General features: G+C 43.6%; 1 protein-coding gene across 1 annotated transcript in view; it reads right to left on the bottom strand.

Moving 5' to 3' along the window:
• LOC115466370 (cytochrome P450 4F22-like) overlaps nt 1-14,001 on the bottom strand; it is a 159,043-nt gene extending 145,042 nt beyond the window's left edge. The window contains 1 exon segment of the mRNA XM_030197561.1: nt 13,912-14,001. The gene's annotated coding sequence lies outside the window, so the exon portion shown is untranslated.
• Nucleotides 14,002-18,852: the final 4,851 nt, after the last annotated feature.

Raw genomic sequence — 18,852 nt, 5'->3', positions numbered from 1 at the left:
GCTGATATTCAAAGCATGTCACTGAAATTTCAGGTCATTAGGATGCTGCGAGCTAAATGTGAATTATATATCACAATTACGCACATAATTGCCATTATAGAATACTAACATTAGTCTGCATTTATGTGCCAACATTTAGGCATGGCCACTCATGCCAGGACAATGCCTGGTGTAAATGATTGCAACCAAATGTTGCAGTTGTAGGCGTAACTGACAGTATTCTAGAATCTTGCATGCTATATGCATAGTATCCATCTAAATGGCCTGATACTAGCCATATAATGAAAGATTGAGAACAGGCTTAAAAAAATGATCCGGATAACAGCAATATTCAGCCACCAAACTAATAGGCTGGTCTAGTCCTAATTTTGCTCCATGGAATGCATGGGTTTACTGTTCTGATTGCCTTACTCAAGTTACACTGAGTGACATAGCACTTATTCAGAGAGTCTAAGGATATGGGTTATACCAGTTCACTGGTTAATGGCTAACATCTCATCTCTATGTAAGCATAATAAAAGAACAGAAGCTGATAAGAACATAAGACTTGCCATAATGGGTCAGGCCAAAGGTCCATCTATCTCAGCATCCTGTTTCCAATCTGGGTTACAAGTACCTAGCAACATCCTTAACAAAAAAACAAAATGCAAGATTTTATGCTACTTACCCCCAGGGATAAGTAGTGGCTTTCCCCAGGCCTACCTTAATAGTGGTTTATGGATTTTTCTTCCAGGAATTTGACCAAAGCTATCCTAACATGTTACCGTATCTTCCAGCAATGAGTTCCAGAGCTTAATTATGCGTTTAGTGAAAAAAAATATTTTATCAGATTTAAGTGATAGTACAATATCACACAGTCAGTATAAACTTCCAGACATGACAAGTTCTCAGAATCAACAAAGGAGAAGCAGTCCTGAGCTGGTGCAAGGATATTAGGCACCCTAACCCCTATTCCTGCACCCTCCTCTGAATCTCATTCCCCTTACGATCTGGCATCTCATCACTCCCTCTCCCTTAGTTCAGCTTCTTCCCCCTCCCCTCCCTCTCCATGGATCAGCAATATCCCCTCTCTCTTCTGTTTCCCCTCCCCTTGGCAATCTAACTTCTCCCCCATAGTCTATCCAAGTCAAATGTTTCATAGGAATAAGAGCAATCTGGGTTTAAGACAAATTTGCTCTGGCAAACTAGCTTGATTTTCAGATTGTTATAGGAAACAGAGATCAGCAGTATTGTTTTGGTCACGGGGGAGAGGGGATGGGGGTAGGGGGTATATATGAAAAATGTCATGGATGTTTCATGAGTTATTGTTTTATTTATCGGGTTCTGTCATATGTTTCATAATAATGTTGCTTTTGTATGAGAGGCACGAAGATTAGAAAGTTCTCATTTGTTTGGACAGTGTTTTTTATTTATACTTGTGACACATCCAAATAAAGATGAAGTTAAAAAATAAACAGAGAGCAAGAACAGAGCTTGGCTTAAATAGCAGGAACAGAACCCAAGGCTGTGCCGAGGCACAGCTAACCAGGACGACCAGTTCCCTCAGAATCAAACACAGATACAACTATAACAAGAAAAAGGAAATAGACCTGTTGCAAAGGCAATCCAGGAAAGCTTCCCCCTTTCCTTATAAAGGAGATGGCTGATGATGTTGCACTGGGCAATACTACTACTACTACTTAACATTTCTAGAGCACTACTAGGGTTAAGCAGCGCTGTACAGTTTAAACAAAGAAGGACAGTCCCTGCTCAAAGGAGCTTACAATCTAAAGGACAAAATGTCAAGTTGGGGCAGTCTAGATTTCCTGAATAGAGATATAGTGTTTAGGTGCCGAAGGCGACATTGAAGAGGTGGGGGAGGGGGCCTGGCGTATGGGCTCAGGGAGTTTATTCCAAGCATGGGGTGAGGTGAGGCAGAAAGGGCGGAGCCTGGAGTTGGCGGTGGTGGAGAAGGGTACTGAAAGGAGTGATTTGTCTTGAGAGCGGAGGTTACGGGTAGGAACGTAAGGGGAGATGAGGGTAGAGAGGTAAGGAGGGGCTGCAGATTGGGTGCATTTGTAGGTTAGCAGGAGAAGCTTGAACTGTATGCGGTACCTGATCAGAAGCCAGTGAAGTGACTTGAGGAGAGGGGTGATACGAGTATATCGGTCGAGGCGGAAGATAAGACGTGCAGCAGAGTTCTGAACGGATTGAAGGGGGGATAGATGGCTAAGTGGGAGGCCAGTGAGGAGTAGGTTGCAGTAGTCAAGGCGAGAGGTAATGAGAGAGTGGATGAGAGTTCGGGTGGTGTGCTCAGAGAGGAAAGGGCGAATTTTGCTGATGTTATAGAGGAAGAAGCGACAGGTCTTGGCTATCTGCTGGATATGCGCAGAGAAGGAGAGGGAGGAGTCGAAGATGACTCCGAGGTTGCGGGCAGATGAGACGGGGAGGATAAGGGTGTTGTCAACTGAGATAGAGAGTGGCGGGAGAGGAGAAGTGGGTTTGGGTGGGAAGACAAGAAGCTCGGTCTTGGCCATGTTCAGTTTCAGGTGGCGGTTGGACATCCAGGCAGCAATGTCGGATAAGCAGGCCGATACTTTGTCCTGGGTTTCTGCAGTGATGTCTGGTGTGGAGAGATAAAGCTGGGTGTCGTCAGCATAAATATGATATTGGAAACCATGGGATGAGATCAGGGAGCCCAGGGAAGAGGTGTAGATTGAAAAAACAAGGGGTCCAAGGACAGATCCCTGAGGAACTCCAACAGAGAGCGGGATGGGGGTGGAGGAAGAACCATGAGAATGTACTCTGAAGGTACGGTGGGAGAGAGAAGAACCAGGAGAGGACAGAGCCCTGGAACCCAAATGAGGACAGTGTGGCACGAAGTAAATTGTGATTGACAGTGTCAAAAGCGGCTGATAGGTCGAGGAGGATGAGGATGGAATAGTGGCCTTTGGATTTGGCAAGGAAGAGATCAATGAAGGCTGGAAGCAGAAAGGCCAAAGCGAGGCTTGGCTAGCAGGAACATCAACAGCAGGGAAAGAGTCTGGAGGGGTCACAGAGCCAGATACAGAGAATCAGAAGGTCTGGACGTAAAGGCACGGCCACAGCCATGACAAGAGAAGATGAAACCTGTATTCAAATGGGGGTTATCTACAGACCTCCAGCACAAACGATGAAGCTAGACAAGGATCTGATAGAAGATATTCAAAAGATTGGTATGAAAGGAGAGCTGCTACTGTTGGGAGATTTCAACTTGTCTGATATGGATTGGAAGTTCCCTTCTGCAGAATCGGCAAGAAACAGAGAGATTGTGGACGCCTGTCAAAGTGCCTCGCTCAGACAAATGGTGACAGAACCCATGAGGGAAGGGTCAATGCTGGATCTACTGCTCACGAATGGAGGAAGTCTTTCCAATATCCGGGTGGGTGCCCACCTATGTAATAGTGATCATCGGACGATATGGTTTAATATAAGAGCGAAGGTGGAGTGTGGACGCAAACAAATCAAAGTACTGGATTTCAGACGTACTGATTTTGATAAAATTAAGGAGCTGTTGGCATGGGAAAGCATAGGAGAAGTGGAAAAATCAGTGGTCAAAGCTAAAGGCTGCTATAAATATGGCAACTGATCTTTACGCAAGAAAAGTAAACAAAAACAAGAGAAAGAAGAAGCCTATATGGTTCTCCAAATAAGTAGCTGAAAAAATTAAGAGAAAAAGAAGCTTTGTGCAAGAAATACAAAAGAACGCAACGAGAGGATCACGGAAAAGGTTATCAGATTAAACTCAAAGAAGCGAAGAGGGAAATATAGCTAGCAAAAGCACAAGCGGAAGAAAACATGGCTAAAGATGTAAAGAGAGGTGAAAAGACCTATTTCAGATATACTGGAGAAAGGAGAAAAGATAGCCATGAAATTGCAAGACTGAAAGATAATAAGAATGGCTCTAAGGAGAGTGAGGAGGATAAAATGAATGTGCTAAACAATTACTTCTCTTTGGTGTTCACGGAGGAAACTCCTGATGAAGGACCGCGGTTGGCTGCCGAGGGAATATCTGGGAATAGAGTGGATACTGCGCTGTTTACGGAAAAAAGTGTTTGTAAACAGCTGGAGAATCTGAAAGTGGACAAAGCTATGGGGCCGGATGGTATACATCCCAGGATACTGAGGGAGCTCAGAGAGGTCTTGATGGGACCTCTTAAAGATTTATTTAACAGATCTTTAGAGACGGGAGAGGGTCCGCAAGATTGGAGACGAGTGGATGTGGTCCCTCCTCACAAAAGTGGAGATAGGGAAGAAGTGGGAAACTACAGACCAATAAGTCTCACGTCAGTGGAAGGAAAAATCATGGAGTTGCTGCTGAAAGAAACAATAGTTAACTTTCTAGAAGCCAATGGGTTACAGGACCCGAGGCAACATGGCTTTACCAAAGGAAAATCATGACAAATGAATCTTATTGACTTCTTTGACTGGGTCACCAAAGACCTGGATGAAGGATGTGCACTAGATGTAATCTACTTGGATTTCAGCAAAGTTTTTGATACGGTCCTCCACAGGTGGTAAATGGAATCCGCTCAGAGGAAAGGAAGGTAAGCAATGGAGTTCCTCAGGGGTCAGTAAGGGGGACGATTCTGTTTAATACATTTATGAGAGATATTGCTGAAGGGTTGGAGGGAAAGGTTTGCCTTTTTGCAGACGACACCAAGATAACCAATAGAGTGTATACCCTGGAGGGAGTAGAAACAAAGAGAAGGGATCTCCAAAAGTTAGAAGAATAGTCAAGGGTCTGGCAGTTAAAATTTAACGGCAAGAAGTGTACAGCGATGCACTTGGGGTTCAGAAACCCAAGAGAGATACAGAATAGGTGGGGAGAGATTAGTAAACTCAACTCAGGTGAGAGACCTTGGGGTCTTGGTGTCAGAGGATATGAAGGTGAAGAAACAATGTGACAGTGCTAGGATGCATAGAGAGGGGTATAACCAGCAGAAGAAAGGAGGTGTTGATGAGCCTCTACAAGTCACTGGTGAGGCACCACTTATTGTCAGTGGTGTGCTGGAGCCAGTTCGCACCGGCTCCCACGAGCCTGTTGTTGAATTTTATTGGTTTTTGCCAGTTGTTAAGTCAGGCAGGGAGCACACAAACATCTGGGGGGTTTTTCTCCTCCTCTCTCCCTCCTCCCCCAGCCCCCACCCACCCGTGTTGCATCAGCGGGCAGTACTAGGCAGAGACAAGGCTCTGAGTGACCACCACTAGAGCTGCTGGAAGATTAAGGTTTGAACAGCGCTGCAGTTACAGCATCAGCTGGGTCAACTGTGTCGGCTCCAAGTCTATCAAGTGCATCTACAGACAAGTATGCAGCTCTAGCAGAATTAGACAGTGTGCTCAGCTCTCCAGCAACCTCTAGTAATGCATTTACTTCCACCAGTAATGTTAGCAGGTACTCTTCTTGTTAGAAGTTAAAAGTAATAGCCTTGCTGCTTAGGAAAGATTCAGTAAACAAAATCTGGCTCTTATTCTGGTCTGTTTCCGTTGCTGTGAGTTGTAAACAGAGTGAGAGTAGTTCAGTTTTAGTAAGGAATTTGTGATGCAAAATTTCAGGTCTGCATCTTGCCAGCTGTAATTTGAACAAGTGACCTGTTCTGTGGCTCAAGCATGAGCAGTTTGAAGGAATACGCAGGAAATAATTTCTTGTTAAAAATGCTGCTGCTGCTGCTGCCTTCTGCAGCTTGTTGAGGCTGGAACAGTAGAGCTCGAAAGCAGCACTTTTCTGCCTGTTTTTCCATATGAGCTTTGAGGCAGTACGGTTTGTGGGGGGGGGGGGGGGGGGGGGAGAGAAGATCATCAAAGGAGAGGCGGTGGCAAGAAAGGTCTAGCTACAGTGAAGGATAAAATGATCCAAACAGGAGAGGGAGAGAGCATAATACTTGGAAGAAAACTAGTGATGAAAGGAATGAGAGGAGACAGTACGGCAGAAATGGTGGAGGGAAGGGAGAGTAAAAAAAATAAAAATGAGGAAGAAAACCTTGGGTGAGAATGCAGAACATTACTGGGACAGAGTACTAGGCATCCCTGCTTTTGCATGTAAGTGCTTATCAGTAGGATCGGTGTCTAACTTTTTCTTTCCCCAAACCTTGCTGATGTCTGCTTTAACAAAAGGCACATTGATTCCTGCATAACTTTTGAGCCATTATTATGTACCAGAAAAGCTGAGTGAATTTTTCCTTCCCCTCCCCCACTACCTCCCTACAAGTTTTCTAAACTTAGTGCAAAACTAATCTAACAAGTATATAAACATTTTTCTCTTGTGTGGTTGGGCTCGAACATTTATATTCTATATATTATATGTGTATAAATATACTAGGCATAAATGATATTCACACTAAATACATATCCTTGTTCCTTCTCACCCAGTACTTTCCTCACCCTTAATTGTCTTGTCTATCTGTATTTTTTTAGATTGTAAGCTTAGATGTCATATTATAAGGATCAGGTGCTCAACATTCAGAGTTTCAATCTATCTAAGAAAGGCGGAAAGTAAAGAAATAAATGGAAAGGAAGCCCTGCAAACGGAGTTAAGAGGACAGATAGCAGATAGCAGCAGAATCGGATACTGGGCCAGCATGATCAGAAAAACAAAGTCACAGACAACAAAGGTAGAAAAGATCATTTTATTTTCATTATAGTGTTTGGAATATGTCCACTTTGAGAATTAGGTGCTCAACATTAAATGTTTATATTTATTTACATATTTATAGCATTTTATCCCACATTAAACATGAATTAGGGTGACTTTTATTTTTATTTTTTTTTCAGTGTGTTATCAGACAATTATGGATTTAAGCCCCACCCCTGGCCCCACCCATAACCCCGCCCCCTTTAGCCTCCCCAAACAGTTGGGCCACCGACCGCCTATGAGAAGAACAGTGCTGGGCAGACTTCTACGGTCTGTGCCCTGAGAATGGCAAGGACAAATCAAACTCGGGTATACATATAAAGTACCACATACCATATAAAATTAGTTTATCTTATTGGGCAGACTGGATGGACCACTGAGGTCTTTATCATACAACGTTTACTATGTTGCTATGTTGAGATAAAATACTGAGGTTAAGATGGATGCACAGGTCCACATATAGTAAACCTCTGAGGTTCTCTGTATCTCCACCTGCTGGTAGAGGGACACTACCCACTTGTCTCTGGAATGATCTGTGGCACGCTATGGAACATTTACTAGTCTTAATACACTGTTTCTCATAGAGTCAAAGGGAAGGTCCAGAGGTATCATATCTCAGTAGGAAGTTAATGGATACAGAACAGAAATATTCCACTACTGAGGAGTGTTTAGAAGTCAAGTAGGCTGTTGAAACACTTCAGTACTATTTAGTAAGGAGACCGTTCACTCTAGTAACCAACCATGCCCCTGTCCCGTTCCGGGTCCGTACCTGGGGGCCCCCAGCGGGGGGGCGAAGACCAACGGAGGCCGCGGGATCCGGGGCGGCGAAGACAAGCCGCCGCCGAGGCCGGCGCTGCCGCAGGCCGCTCCGAGGCCGGCGATCCGCTGGAGCGAGCGCCGGCCTCGGAGAAGGGGATTCACCGGTCAAGATGGCGGCGCCGGCATCGTCGTCTCCCTCGCGAGGGGCAGAACAGCGAGCCAGCCCCGCCTACTCGCGCCGGATTGGCGCGTGGATAAGGAGACTCCGCCCGCCGGGCACGCTGGCCAATCCAGACCTCCCTTGCCTGCCTAGGCCGGGGGGATTGGCTCCAGCTGCTTCCAGGGGATGGACGGGCGGGGGATTTAAACCCCGAAGCAGGAAGAGTCCAGGGCTTCCGTTTCGTTCGTCAGAAGCCCACGCCAGAGACTGCATCCTCTTCAGCTAGCCGTCCTTGCTAGCCCACGCCAGAGACTGCATCCTCTTCAGCTAGCCGTCCTTGCTAGCCAACCCCAGAGACTGTCTCCTCTTCAGCTAGCCGTCCCTGCTAGCCCACGTCAGAGACTGTATCCTCTTCAGCTAGCCGTCCTTGCTAGCCAACCCCAGAGACTGTCTCCTCTTCAGCTAGCCGTCCCTGCTAGCCCACGCCAGAGACTGTATCCTCTTCAGCTAGCCGTCCTTGCTAGCCAACCCCAGAGACTGTCTCCTCTTCAGCTAGCCGTCCCTGCTAGCCCACGCCAGAGACTGTATCCTCTTCAGCTAGCCGTCCTTGCTAGCCAACCCCAGAGACTGTCTCCTCTTCAGCTAGCCGTCCCTGCTAGCCCACGCCAGAGACTGTATCCTCTTCAGCTAGCCGTCCTTGCTAGCCAACCCCAGAGACTGTATCCTCTTCAGCTAGCCGTCCTTGCTAGCCCACGCCAGAGACGGTATCCTCGTCAGCTAGCCGTCCTTGCTGGCCAACTCCAGAGACTGTGTTCCCTTCAGCTAGCCGTCCTTGCTAGCCAACTCCCGAGACTGTGTCCTTTTAGCTAGCCGTCCTTGCTAGCGGCCCTTCAGAGACTGAGTTGCTGACTACCAGCCAGGCCGACCGTCACCCCGCGGTTCCAGCAGTCCTGCTGACCGCCTGCAGCTGGGGGCTCAACCCCCGGTGAACGGCGGTCACCGCGGGTGAAGATTCGGGGTGCGCGGCGGTCCTCGGAGGTCTTCCCGGGCCTCAGGGAACCTACGGGCTCACCAACACCCACCACAGGACAGCCCCACTTAAATGGCTGGGTTTAATGAAGAATGGTAACCCCGGGATAATTAGATGGTATTTGGCAATACAGGCCTATGATTTTACAGCTGTTCACAAAACTGGGAAAGAATATATTAATGAAAACTACCTGATATGGGGAGTGGTATGTCTGAGGAGGAAAGAATCACAGGAAAAAAGGGGGAAGTATGTGATAGGGTGTATATTCCATCACAGAAATCAGGGAAACCCGGGGAGAAGAGACCTTAACTACAGAATTTAATCCCCAGAAGAGAGACAAAAGGAAAGCTAGGAGGGAGGTGGGAACCGCATAATTAAAACCTCAGCAGAGGGAGCTAGCTGGGGCGGATTCCAAGCCAATCACAGAAGGAGAAGGGTTAGAGCCTCAGCAAGGAGAGCTGGGAGGGAACACAGACCTGGCCAATCAGAGGGAGAAGAAGCAGGAAGAGGAAGAAGAGAAATCAACAGAGCTATAAAAGAGAGGAGACAGGAGCAGAGCTCAGTCTGTTTTGAGAGACCAAAGAGTGCAGAGCTCCTACCCAGAAAACCTGTAAACTTGAGAAGGTACAGACCTGTCTTGAGCGTTCCTATCTTTTGAACCATGACATTACGACTGACTATTTGGGAACTATTTAGTCTTAACCAGAAATTTTTTTTGTTTTATGGGAGAACGTATCCCTGGAAGGAGGAATAGGTTCCAGGAGATATGCGGGTGATGGCAGGCAGGCAGGCTGGCTAGCAAGCCCGGCCTTTCTTTTTCATTTGTAGTTAACTAGAAACTTTTTTTTTTTAAATCAAGCAACCCGGAGGATTATTGCCATAGGCTTTTTTAAAAATTATTATTTTGGACATTGATGTGAACAGCGTTAATTCCTTAGCAACCTATGGAGGACTAGGATCTTTTCACCTTCCCACAACGGCTCACCCTGGGGAAAAGGCATAAAGAAACCTAAGTCCAGAAGGGGACCTGGACTCAAGTGTTGGAGGTAAACTGGGTGACTGTTGATAATCCATTTTTATGTGTGAGTGCCAGATTTCAGACACAGTAACTGTTGGTCAGCTGGAGGATATTCACAGCCAGCTACTGTTGAGAGGACTCCAGAGCAGAGAACACATCACACTGCCATACACTAAAACCTGCTAGCATGGTAAAAAAAATCCTGTGCTAGCCTTACGGATAAGGGCAAGATCCAAGTGGAACATGGGCAGGAATAAGACATGGTCAGCACTGACACTAGTGTGTGGGACAGTACTATACACTGGTTGTCATGGCTACCAATAGCGTAACTGCACTTAATGCCATGAGACTGAAGAACTGTGGGGGATTTCCTTAGGGGAATCAGAATGGAGTGGATATTGAGTAGGATGCAGTAAGGTTTTCATTAGCACAGGGCCCATATCAAACACTTCAGTGGATAGTGTAGGTGCATCTGCCGAAGCACTGGCAAAGTCTCCTGCACAAATGCCCAGATGATCAAAATCCCCGCACTGTTCCAAACAGCACTCTAAAAACAGCGCTGGAACAGTGTGGGGCTTTACTGCCCCTATGATCAGAGATAATAGCATGCAAATTTATGAGAACTATTAGATGATAGGATAAAGTGCGGGAGGATTGCGCCTGAGCAAATCCTCCTGCACTTGTCTGACAGGTCTGGACCTATCAAACACAGAGGTAGAACCCAAACAACATGGCCCTGGTGGCCTAGTGCCTCCACCGAACCTCCACCCCAACCGAACGACACGGGGGCTCTAGGTCCGGTGGACCTCCAATCCCCCTGACCTCCCCTGACACAAGTTCAGGGGGGGCTGGAGATCCAGTGGGTCTCTAGCCCCATAAATCCCCCCCCCAAAAAAAACCCTGTGGCCCAGTGTCGTTGGCTGAGGATTGGGGTTCTTGAAAGGGGGGGCTCCGAGCTGGCATAAGGTTTGCCTTGGACAGCACGCCAATGTTTGGTGCGCTGTTAGTTGATCACTGGGGACGAATATGTTTAGCATGCATTTGCATGCTACTTGCGCTAAGAGCCCTGTTTAGCATGCATTTGCATGCTAGTTGTGTTCAGAGCCCATGAGCGCACTGTTTCACACATTTGGGGGCTCTGATCATGGCAATAGTATAGTATAGTGCCTGCGTTTGCTTCTGATCGTCAGGCCATAAATTTCTGCCTGTTCTCAATCTAACTTCCTTGTTGAGAGGTTGCCAATGAAAAAAAAAAAACCCCAACAGCACGAAGAGGAAGGATGGAAGCTTTGAAAGAAAAATTGAATGAGAAGTCCGGTTTTGCAGGTTGGCTCCGGCGGCAGCAGCGCTAGAAAAAAAAGAAAGGAAAACCCGGCGGCTCACACTGTTAAGGTTATCAATAGAAATCAAACAAAATAAAACATGGAAAAGAAAATAAGATGATACCTTTTTTATTGGACATAACTTAATACATTTCTTGATTAGCTTTCGAAGGTTGCCCTTCTTCTTCAGATCGGAAATAAGCAAATGTGCTAGCTGACAGTGTATATAAGTGTATATAAGTGAAAACATTCAAGCATTACTATGACAGTAAAATAGATATTATTGGAGATTCTACATGGAATGTTGCTACTATTGGAGATTCTACATGGAATGTTGCTATTCCACTAGCAACATTCCATGTAGAAGGCTGCGCAGGCTTCTGTTTCTGTGAGTCTGACGTCCTGCACGTACGTGCAGGACGTCAGACTCACAGAAGCAGAAGCCTGCGCGGCCACATTGCTGATCTACAAGGGCCGACTTCTACATGGAATGTTGCTAGTGGAATAGCAACATTCCATGTAGAATCTCCAATAGTAGCAACATTACATGTAGAATCTCCAATAATATCTATTTTACTGTCATAGTAATGCTTGAATGTTTTCACTTATATACACTGTCAGCTAGCACATTTGCTTATTTCCGATCTGAGGAAGAAGGGCAACCTTCGAAAGCTAATCAAGAAATGTATTAAGTTATGTCCAATAAAAAAGGTATCATCTTATTTTCTTTTCCATGTTTTATTTTGTTTGATTTCTATTGATAACCTATCTCAGAAGAAAAAGCTCTCACATATATGTACACTCTATGATTATAAAACAATCGTCACATAAATTAAATAGAGCTCCAGTTACCAAACCCTTCAACAAAACAATACTTCAGATCTATATGGAAAACCTGTCATAACTAACTTCCAGGACTCAAATAGCTACAACTGTACCAATCAAAACATTTTTAAAAAGCCCTAGGAAAAAGTCATACCGCAACAGATCCCTGCAAAGAAACTAAACCCTAGCAAAATACCATACCTTGGTACAGACAAACCCTCAACAAATATGAAGGGGCCACACATCAGTGACAAATATATGAAGGCAAACAAATATTAATTGGAAACCTCAAGAAGTCATACTCTGCATGTACAGCAATATTTTAGAAATATAAACATTAAAAATATCAGAGATACACATCTGCCAAAGCTGACATATTCAAATAAATAAATACAGAATAAAATATATTTTCTACCTTATCTGAGCATTTTAGGTTTCCATTTGTTATAATGCCAGCGTCTCTTTAGTTTTTTTTGTTCTTTTTTTTGTTACATTTGTACCCCGTGCTTTCCCACTCATGGCAGGCTCAATGTGGCTTACATGGGGCAATGGAGGGTTAAGTGACTTGCCCAGAGTCACAAGGAGCTGCCTGTGCCTGAAGTGGGAATCAAACTCAGTTCCTCAGGACCAAAGTCCACCACCCTAACCACTAGGCCACTCCTCCACTGTAGTTTTTCCTAATCTTCTTGTCACTGCCCCTCTCCCTCTATCTCCCCCCCTTGCCATCTTTGCCCCTCTGTACCCCTATCTTCTCTGCCCAGCATCTCTTCTGTGTGCCTGTCCTTCCCCTCTCTATTTCTTCCCGTTCTCCACACCCCCAAGGCCTGGCAGGATTCTCTCCATGTCTCTCCCTCCCCCTCAGTCTGGCATCCTTCCCTCCCTCCCTCCCTGTGAGTCCATCAGTTCTTACCCTCTCTCTCCTGGACCCCTACCCCCTTCCTATCCAGTCTCTTTCTGTCTCTTTTCATTTCTCCTTCCTCATCCACTGTCCTAGTCCTCTCTCCCTTCCTCTGTGCCTTAGATTGTGAGCCCTCTATTCTATAACAGCACCTGGACACCCAGATTTTGTTACAGAATATTAGCATAACCTGGAAACGGCATGCTTTAGATTTAGGCACTTGAAGTTACACTGGTGTGTAACTGTGGGCATACAAATGTGACAAGGGCACTCATAACTTTGTATAGTATGTGTCGAGCAAAAGTGGCAGCCCCGCCTAAGACCCTCCCATGCTCCATGCTCCACTCATGTGAACTCTTCCTTGTATTTAAATGCAATGCCACTTTACGTGCATACATGCAGAATGTGTTTTGGTGCCACTTATGTATGTAAATGTACATTTACCCACAAAAGCTCCAGTATTCTGCACACTTAAATGCACTCAAATAGCACATACATGTGGATGCTCTGGTATAGAATTGCCTTTTAAATGTATTAGTTTTTGCTCAAATATTTGCTTGCTTACTACAGAAGCACCAACCTGACAACTTGCTAACACTGCCATATTCAACCCACAAGATTTTACATCTGACCACAGAGTACACTGAATAAAGCATAACCTGATGCTTGTTTCCTATGGACCCTGTTTACAAAGGCATGCTAGAATTTTTAACATGCACTAATCATGCAGATGCCCATAGAAATATTATGATTTATGCAGTCAACTTAAATTGGTTGTACTCAAATCTTTTACTGTACTCTTAGGAGCCAGACTAGCAATACCACTGAAGAGCAACCTGATCACTTCTCTCACTCCCCATTGCCCAGGGCGCTTTGTCCTTCAATCCTAGCTTTTTTTTTTTTTTCTTGTTCTTGCTTTTGTTGCCAAAATGGTCAAGATCAGTAAATGATCTAATTCACTCTTTTTCATTAGGAGTCACATGATTTTTCCAAACACTTGTGGAAACCTGACACACACATTTATTCAGCTAAGTTCTACAGGTTTTCTGTTAATGCTGCAGAGAAAACTAAAACCTTAGTCTCTAAGTCGACAAATATCAGTTCTGCATATAAATCATTTTTGAACAGAAACACTACTACTTGATTTCCAGATAAGGGCAAGTTTCCAAATATGCTTAGTAAGTAAAGGATTCAGAAAAGGAGAATGGCAAAATCTTAGCTAAAGAGATAGTGGGAACAAAAATACACACCTTTTTGCGCAGCTCTGATCCTCTTCAACACAAAACAACTCTTCTTCTAACTTGTAGCTTTTTCCTTTTGCCTGGCTGTATCTTCCTCTCTCGGGCTGATGGTAAGAGACACCTGAACATGCGCAGTGCAAGACATATACGGCCTTCACAGTAAAATATTTTTTCTAGGATTCTTTGGGCATGTAGCTTTGTCTGTACTGCCCTCTAGTGTACGTATGAGACATTCACATCTATTTATTCCTTTATTTCTTTATTTATGCATTCTTGTATTCCACTGTTAGCCAACAAAAAAAAGTTTTGGTTCAAATAGCTTACAATTTACTGTTGCAATTACATTGGTATTCCACCGTTATGACATGTAAAAGACTTCGATATTCCATAGAATTTTCTGAGGGGCTGTTTTGAAGGAAGTAGGACGATACTTACTTACTTATTTATTTATGTAGTTATCTGAGGGGTTTTGATGAGGTAGGTTTTTAGAGGTGGGACGATAGTTTGTGTGGTTTTCTGAAGAGTTTTGATGAGGTAGATTTGTAGACCCAAGTTCTCAAGTGCCCAGTATAACCTGAACAGCTTTACAAATTTCCAACTTTATTTAATTGTTATATACTAGAACTCAGCTTCATTGATTTATCTATGGTGTTAGTATACCATATACCCAATTACTTAATTGTATGTGGTTCCCACATAAATGGTCTAGATTGACTTGCTTACTAACAAATTTTATGGAAACAACAAAACACCCCATATTTCTCTGGGAGGGGGAAAAATATTTGCAAAAAAAAAGGAGGAGTAAATCTGAATTTCAGAAGTTACCATGCAGTCTTTAAATTATCACTGTCCATACATTGGTTATAGAGGGGATGTCATTAAGGATACACCCAGTTGGCTCTCCTTTGAAGCTTCTTTGGTAAATCCTTGTCCTCTACGCCTGCTAATTTTAATGGATAAATATAACTACACAAAATCCTTCCAACATCTACATGCCTCTGCATACAGTATAAGAGAGTTTTGTAATGCTATTAAACGTAAAATAGACTCGCTGGATGATAGTATAACCCAAAATTAGGTACCCCCATACCCCCATCCTTCCTGAGTTGATATAGAATCATTCGGTTCACTCGGGGAGGGGGGTCTCTTGCGCCAAATAAAGGCAAACATTTTCTTAAGTGTGTGAAAGAAAGTATGCGGGATTTAAACCGGCACAGCCATAAACAGGTAGAGTAGCTTAGGAAGCAACACCATCTTTACCGCTGCTATTCTGCCCATCCATGACATTCATAGCCACCCCCCCCCCCCCCCCCACCTTTCTAATTCGTAAAACAATTCCTGTAACTTAGGGATGAAATTTTCCCGAAACAAATCCCCAGTTTTTGGCGTCAGATTAACCCCTAAGTATCGAATAGCTCTAAGGGACCATTTAAAAGGGAAGAGAGGTTGTAACTCATCTTGTAGCCCCTCTGGGAATTGTATAGGTAGAAGCTCTGATTTTTTAATATTAACCTTAAGGCCCGCTGCCACTCCATAGAGCTTAAGAATCTCCATCACCCTCGTAAAGAGGTCTTAGGATGTGATAATGTGAGCAAAACATCATCTGCATAAAGCATAAGTTTGGTTTCTTGTCTCCCTATTCTGATGCCTTGCACCAAGGGATCATTTCTAACTAAAATCGCCAGAGGTTCCATGAATAGTGCAAACAATAGCGGGAACAAAGCACACACCTGTCGTATACCTCTGAAAAGTTCAAATGGTACAGTGCTGGTCCCATTAATCCTCAATTGAGACATGGGGTGTCCAGGGCCGTGCCAACACAGTAAGTGGGGTAAGCACCGACCTCTGGAGGGCGCCGCCGCGGTGCTTACCCTTGCCGCTTACCCCACCTCCGCGCCACCCTGGAGGCTTTAAATCTGTTATCTAAATTGTAAATTCTAGGGGCCCTCTTTGTGCCCCAGGAATACCCTTCTGTAGGGCCAAAGGGTCTGTTCTTCCACTATGTGTTGGGCCGCCTGCCTAAATCCTTTTGATATTCCATTCCAGTGATATGTCTCTTGTGTAGATACCAGAAGGCATAATTCTAGGATACTGTCCATGACCATAGTCTTCTGTCTATCAGGATCTAAGTAGATACTTGTACATTTAAGTGTCTATAAATATATGGTATTAGAAATCTATAAAATTTAGTGTAAAAAGTGTGTGTGTGTCTTAGTTTCTAGTTAAAATGACAGGTAAAGAGTAATTGGAAATAAAGACAGAGATAGGTTTCAGAAAGAAGGCTTTAATCTTACCAAGTGTTCAATCAAGTACAGGCATCAGACAGATTCTGGGTTCAATAGCACAGCGCTCTGCCGTCTGAGAAGTGCGGACGACGACTCCTCAAATTAAGCCAAAATCTCTCTTCTTTTATACCCTTACTTCTCCATAGAAGTCTATGGTGAGGTACAATTTTTGTCAGTTATTTCTCAATTTCTGCGGTTGTACTTTCACGTCCTGCCATCTGCTTCCGTTCTTGTAAACAACTTGTTCCTTAATACCAAAAATATCTGTTCTAGCTATTGCAAATTATTGTGCAACTTCCTCTTTTGTCAACATGTTTTCTCCTCTGCCAGAACATCTTATTCTTAGCATCTCAGTTTCACTTCCCCTTTTTCTATTATCTTATGATCTAAGTTTCATCTTATAGAAAGACAAACTCCATTTTAATAAGTGCTACATTCAATTAGTACCTGATTTTGTTAAGACTCATCTATAAGGCCATTAGTAGGTTATCAGGCCTAGTCAGTGCTTTTCAGCTGCACAAAGCTATGTAGCTTGGCCACCACTATTCCAGTGGATAGATCTTAAACTAGAACGCATATTAACTTGCAGGAAAAGCAAGTCCTTGCTCAGCCAGTCATAGGTTTTTAAACCTAGCTGGTATTTTTACAGCCTGAGTCCTAAAATCTAGCCTTCCACCCTTCCGGTGGGCATCCAGTGAGGGCCTCTTGCTGTAGTATAATTATACATTCCCCACTTGTCACCCCCTCTGGAGAGGGGTGACACAAAGCTCGTCAAGCTCGTCATCATCCATTCCAGAAGGTAGTAAGCTATCAAACGAGAGGGGGAGTTTTGGTCTTACTAATTGTTAGAAGGTATGGTGCAAGATAGGAAACTTCATTCTCAGGTGATATATTATTTGGGCATATGGAATTCCCTTTATATTACCCAATCCCTTGGGCCTTAATCTTGATGTTACCCCTCTTGAGGCTTACTCAAACCTGTAGTGAGAGAGGTTTTATGAATGGGACAAATCCATGAGTTCATCTGCAAAATCTCATGAAGTATAGGTATGTGGGTAATAGCAATTTAAGGTGGATCGTACTAATAAACACTTTCAGGTCTTTCTATGGCTTCTATTGTATCTGTTGCATAGTGCATGGGGAGATAATCTAATGTATCTATCTCAGTGGTCTTGGGAAGGAACAGTGGTTTTGATTAAGCATTGTTATGGGCTCAACAAATATACGGTTAGTATTCAGATTGTAGGCTGTTTAAGGTTGTAGGTATTCAGAATCCTTAAACAGGTATGAGGTTGTCTTATACAGCAAAAAGGGTCAATCCTAGGAAAATTTATATTTAACAAAGGTCATACATGGAACTTGACATATGTATAATGACCTGGAAGTATGGGAAGCATTTTATATATCCTTTACCCCACTTGGAGCTTAGTCAAACTTACAGAAAGACATGCAGCTTAAGTAAGCCTAAGTAAGCCTACACCAAAGTTAAGCAATTGCATAACAGGTTGATACTAACAGGGTTTACATCTACATTATGATATCATAGCCAGTATTAGGGTTTGATGTTACCCTTGTATCTGAGCAATATCAACTTCAATTTAAATTACATAAACAGAAATAACAGGGAAACTCTTAGAAAAACAATTTGTACAATAAAGGAAATAATAGGAAAATAAAAAACAAAACCTTTTCAATATATAGACAGGATTTCTGCTAAACTGAAAATAAAACAAAATATGAATCTATAATGTCCATAAACAGCAACAGTAATTCTCAAATTAAGTATCAGTTCTAAAGTCTCTTTCATCGATCATGGTTGAGACGGTGGAAGCGCTGAAGAATCTGGACGGAGATCTGGAAGATCTAACAGGGCTGGATTTTCAGGCTGGCCTGCTGAAGGGAGTGGCCAGACTTGAGATGGTTAGGCTGGTAACATCTGGTTCTGCGGCTGAGTAAACCCGTATATCTGTCACATGGACCCAAAACCTGTGGTCCAGTAGTTTGCAAGGTGTAAAGATTATTGCCACAACCTTGGGGGATCTAACATCATTTGGGCCTGGATAGATCTTGAAGACTTACTTGTGGTGTACAAACTTGGATCTTTCCATGTCTTTATTCTAGGCATGCACAATCATAATTTGTCCATCAAGAGTCAGAGTTTGGCAAAGGAATAAGCAAAATGACTGTATGCCTGTATGATACATTGCTATATCTTGGTGGGCATAATCAGCGTAAACTGAATAAGCAAAAATAATATATAGATGTCAAGAGACATGAAAGACAATGTAAACATGGAGAAAACAGTGCTAATTAAGTGCAAAAACAAAAGCGAAACCATAAGGGTTCAATAATGAAAAGCCAATTTACATAAATAGCAACAGTATATATGAATTTATATCTCCTGATTGGTAGGGATCAGAGCTTCAACTGCAACCCTCTTAATACTAGGAATTGGGATCTATATAATATATCCCCACTTCTGGCTTGCATAATGTGCGAGACAGATTGGTAATTATTACAAAGACATGATCAAATAACAATGGTTAAGTATATGGAACAAAAGATAAGAGTAAAAATTAAAATTTAGAGATGATGTCGATTGTTCAAGTTATTGAGGTATGGAGGGTTAGGATTATGGTGCACAAAAATAGTCAATGCATTGAAA

The sequence above is a fragment of the Microcaecilia unicolor genome, chromosome 3 (assembly GCF_901765095.1).
Source record: "Microcaecilia unicolor chromosome 3, aMicUni1.1, whole genome shotgun sequence".
NCBI lineage: Eukaryota > Metazoa > Chordata > Amphibia > Gymnophiona > Siphonopidae > Microcaecilia > Microcaecilia unicolor.
The sequence above is the reverse complement of the archived record's forward strand: the minus strand, read 5'-3'. Positions and strand labels throughout refer to the sequence as shown.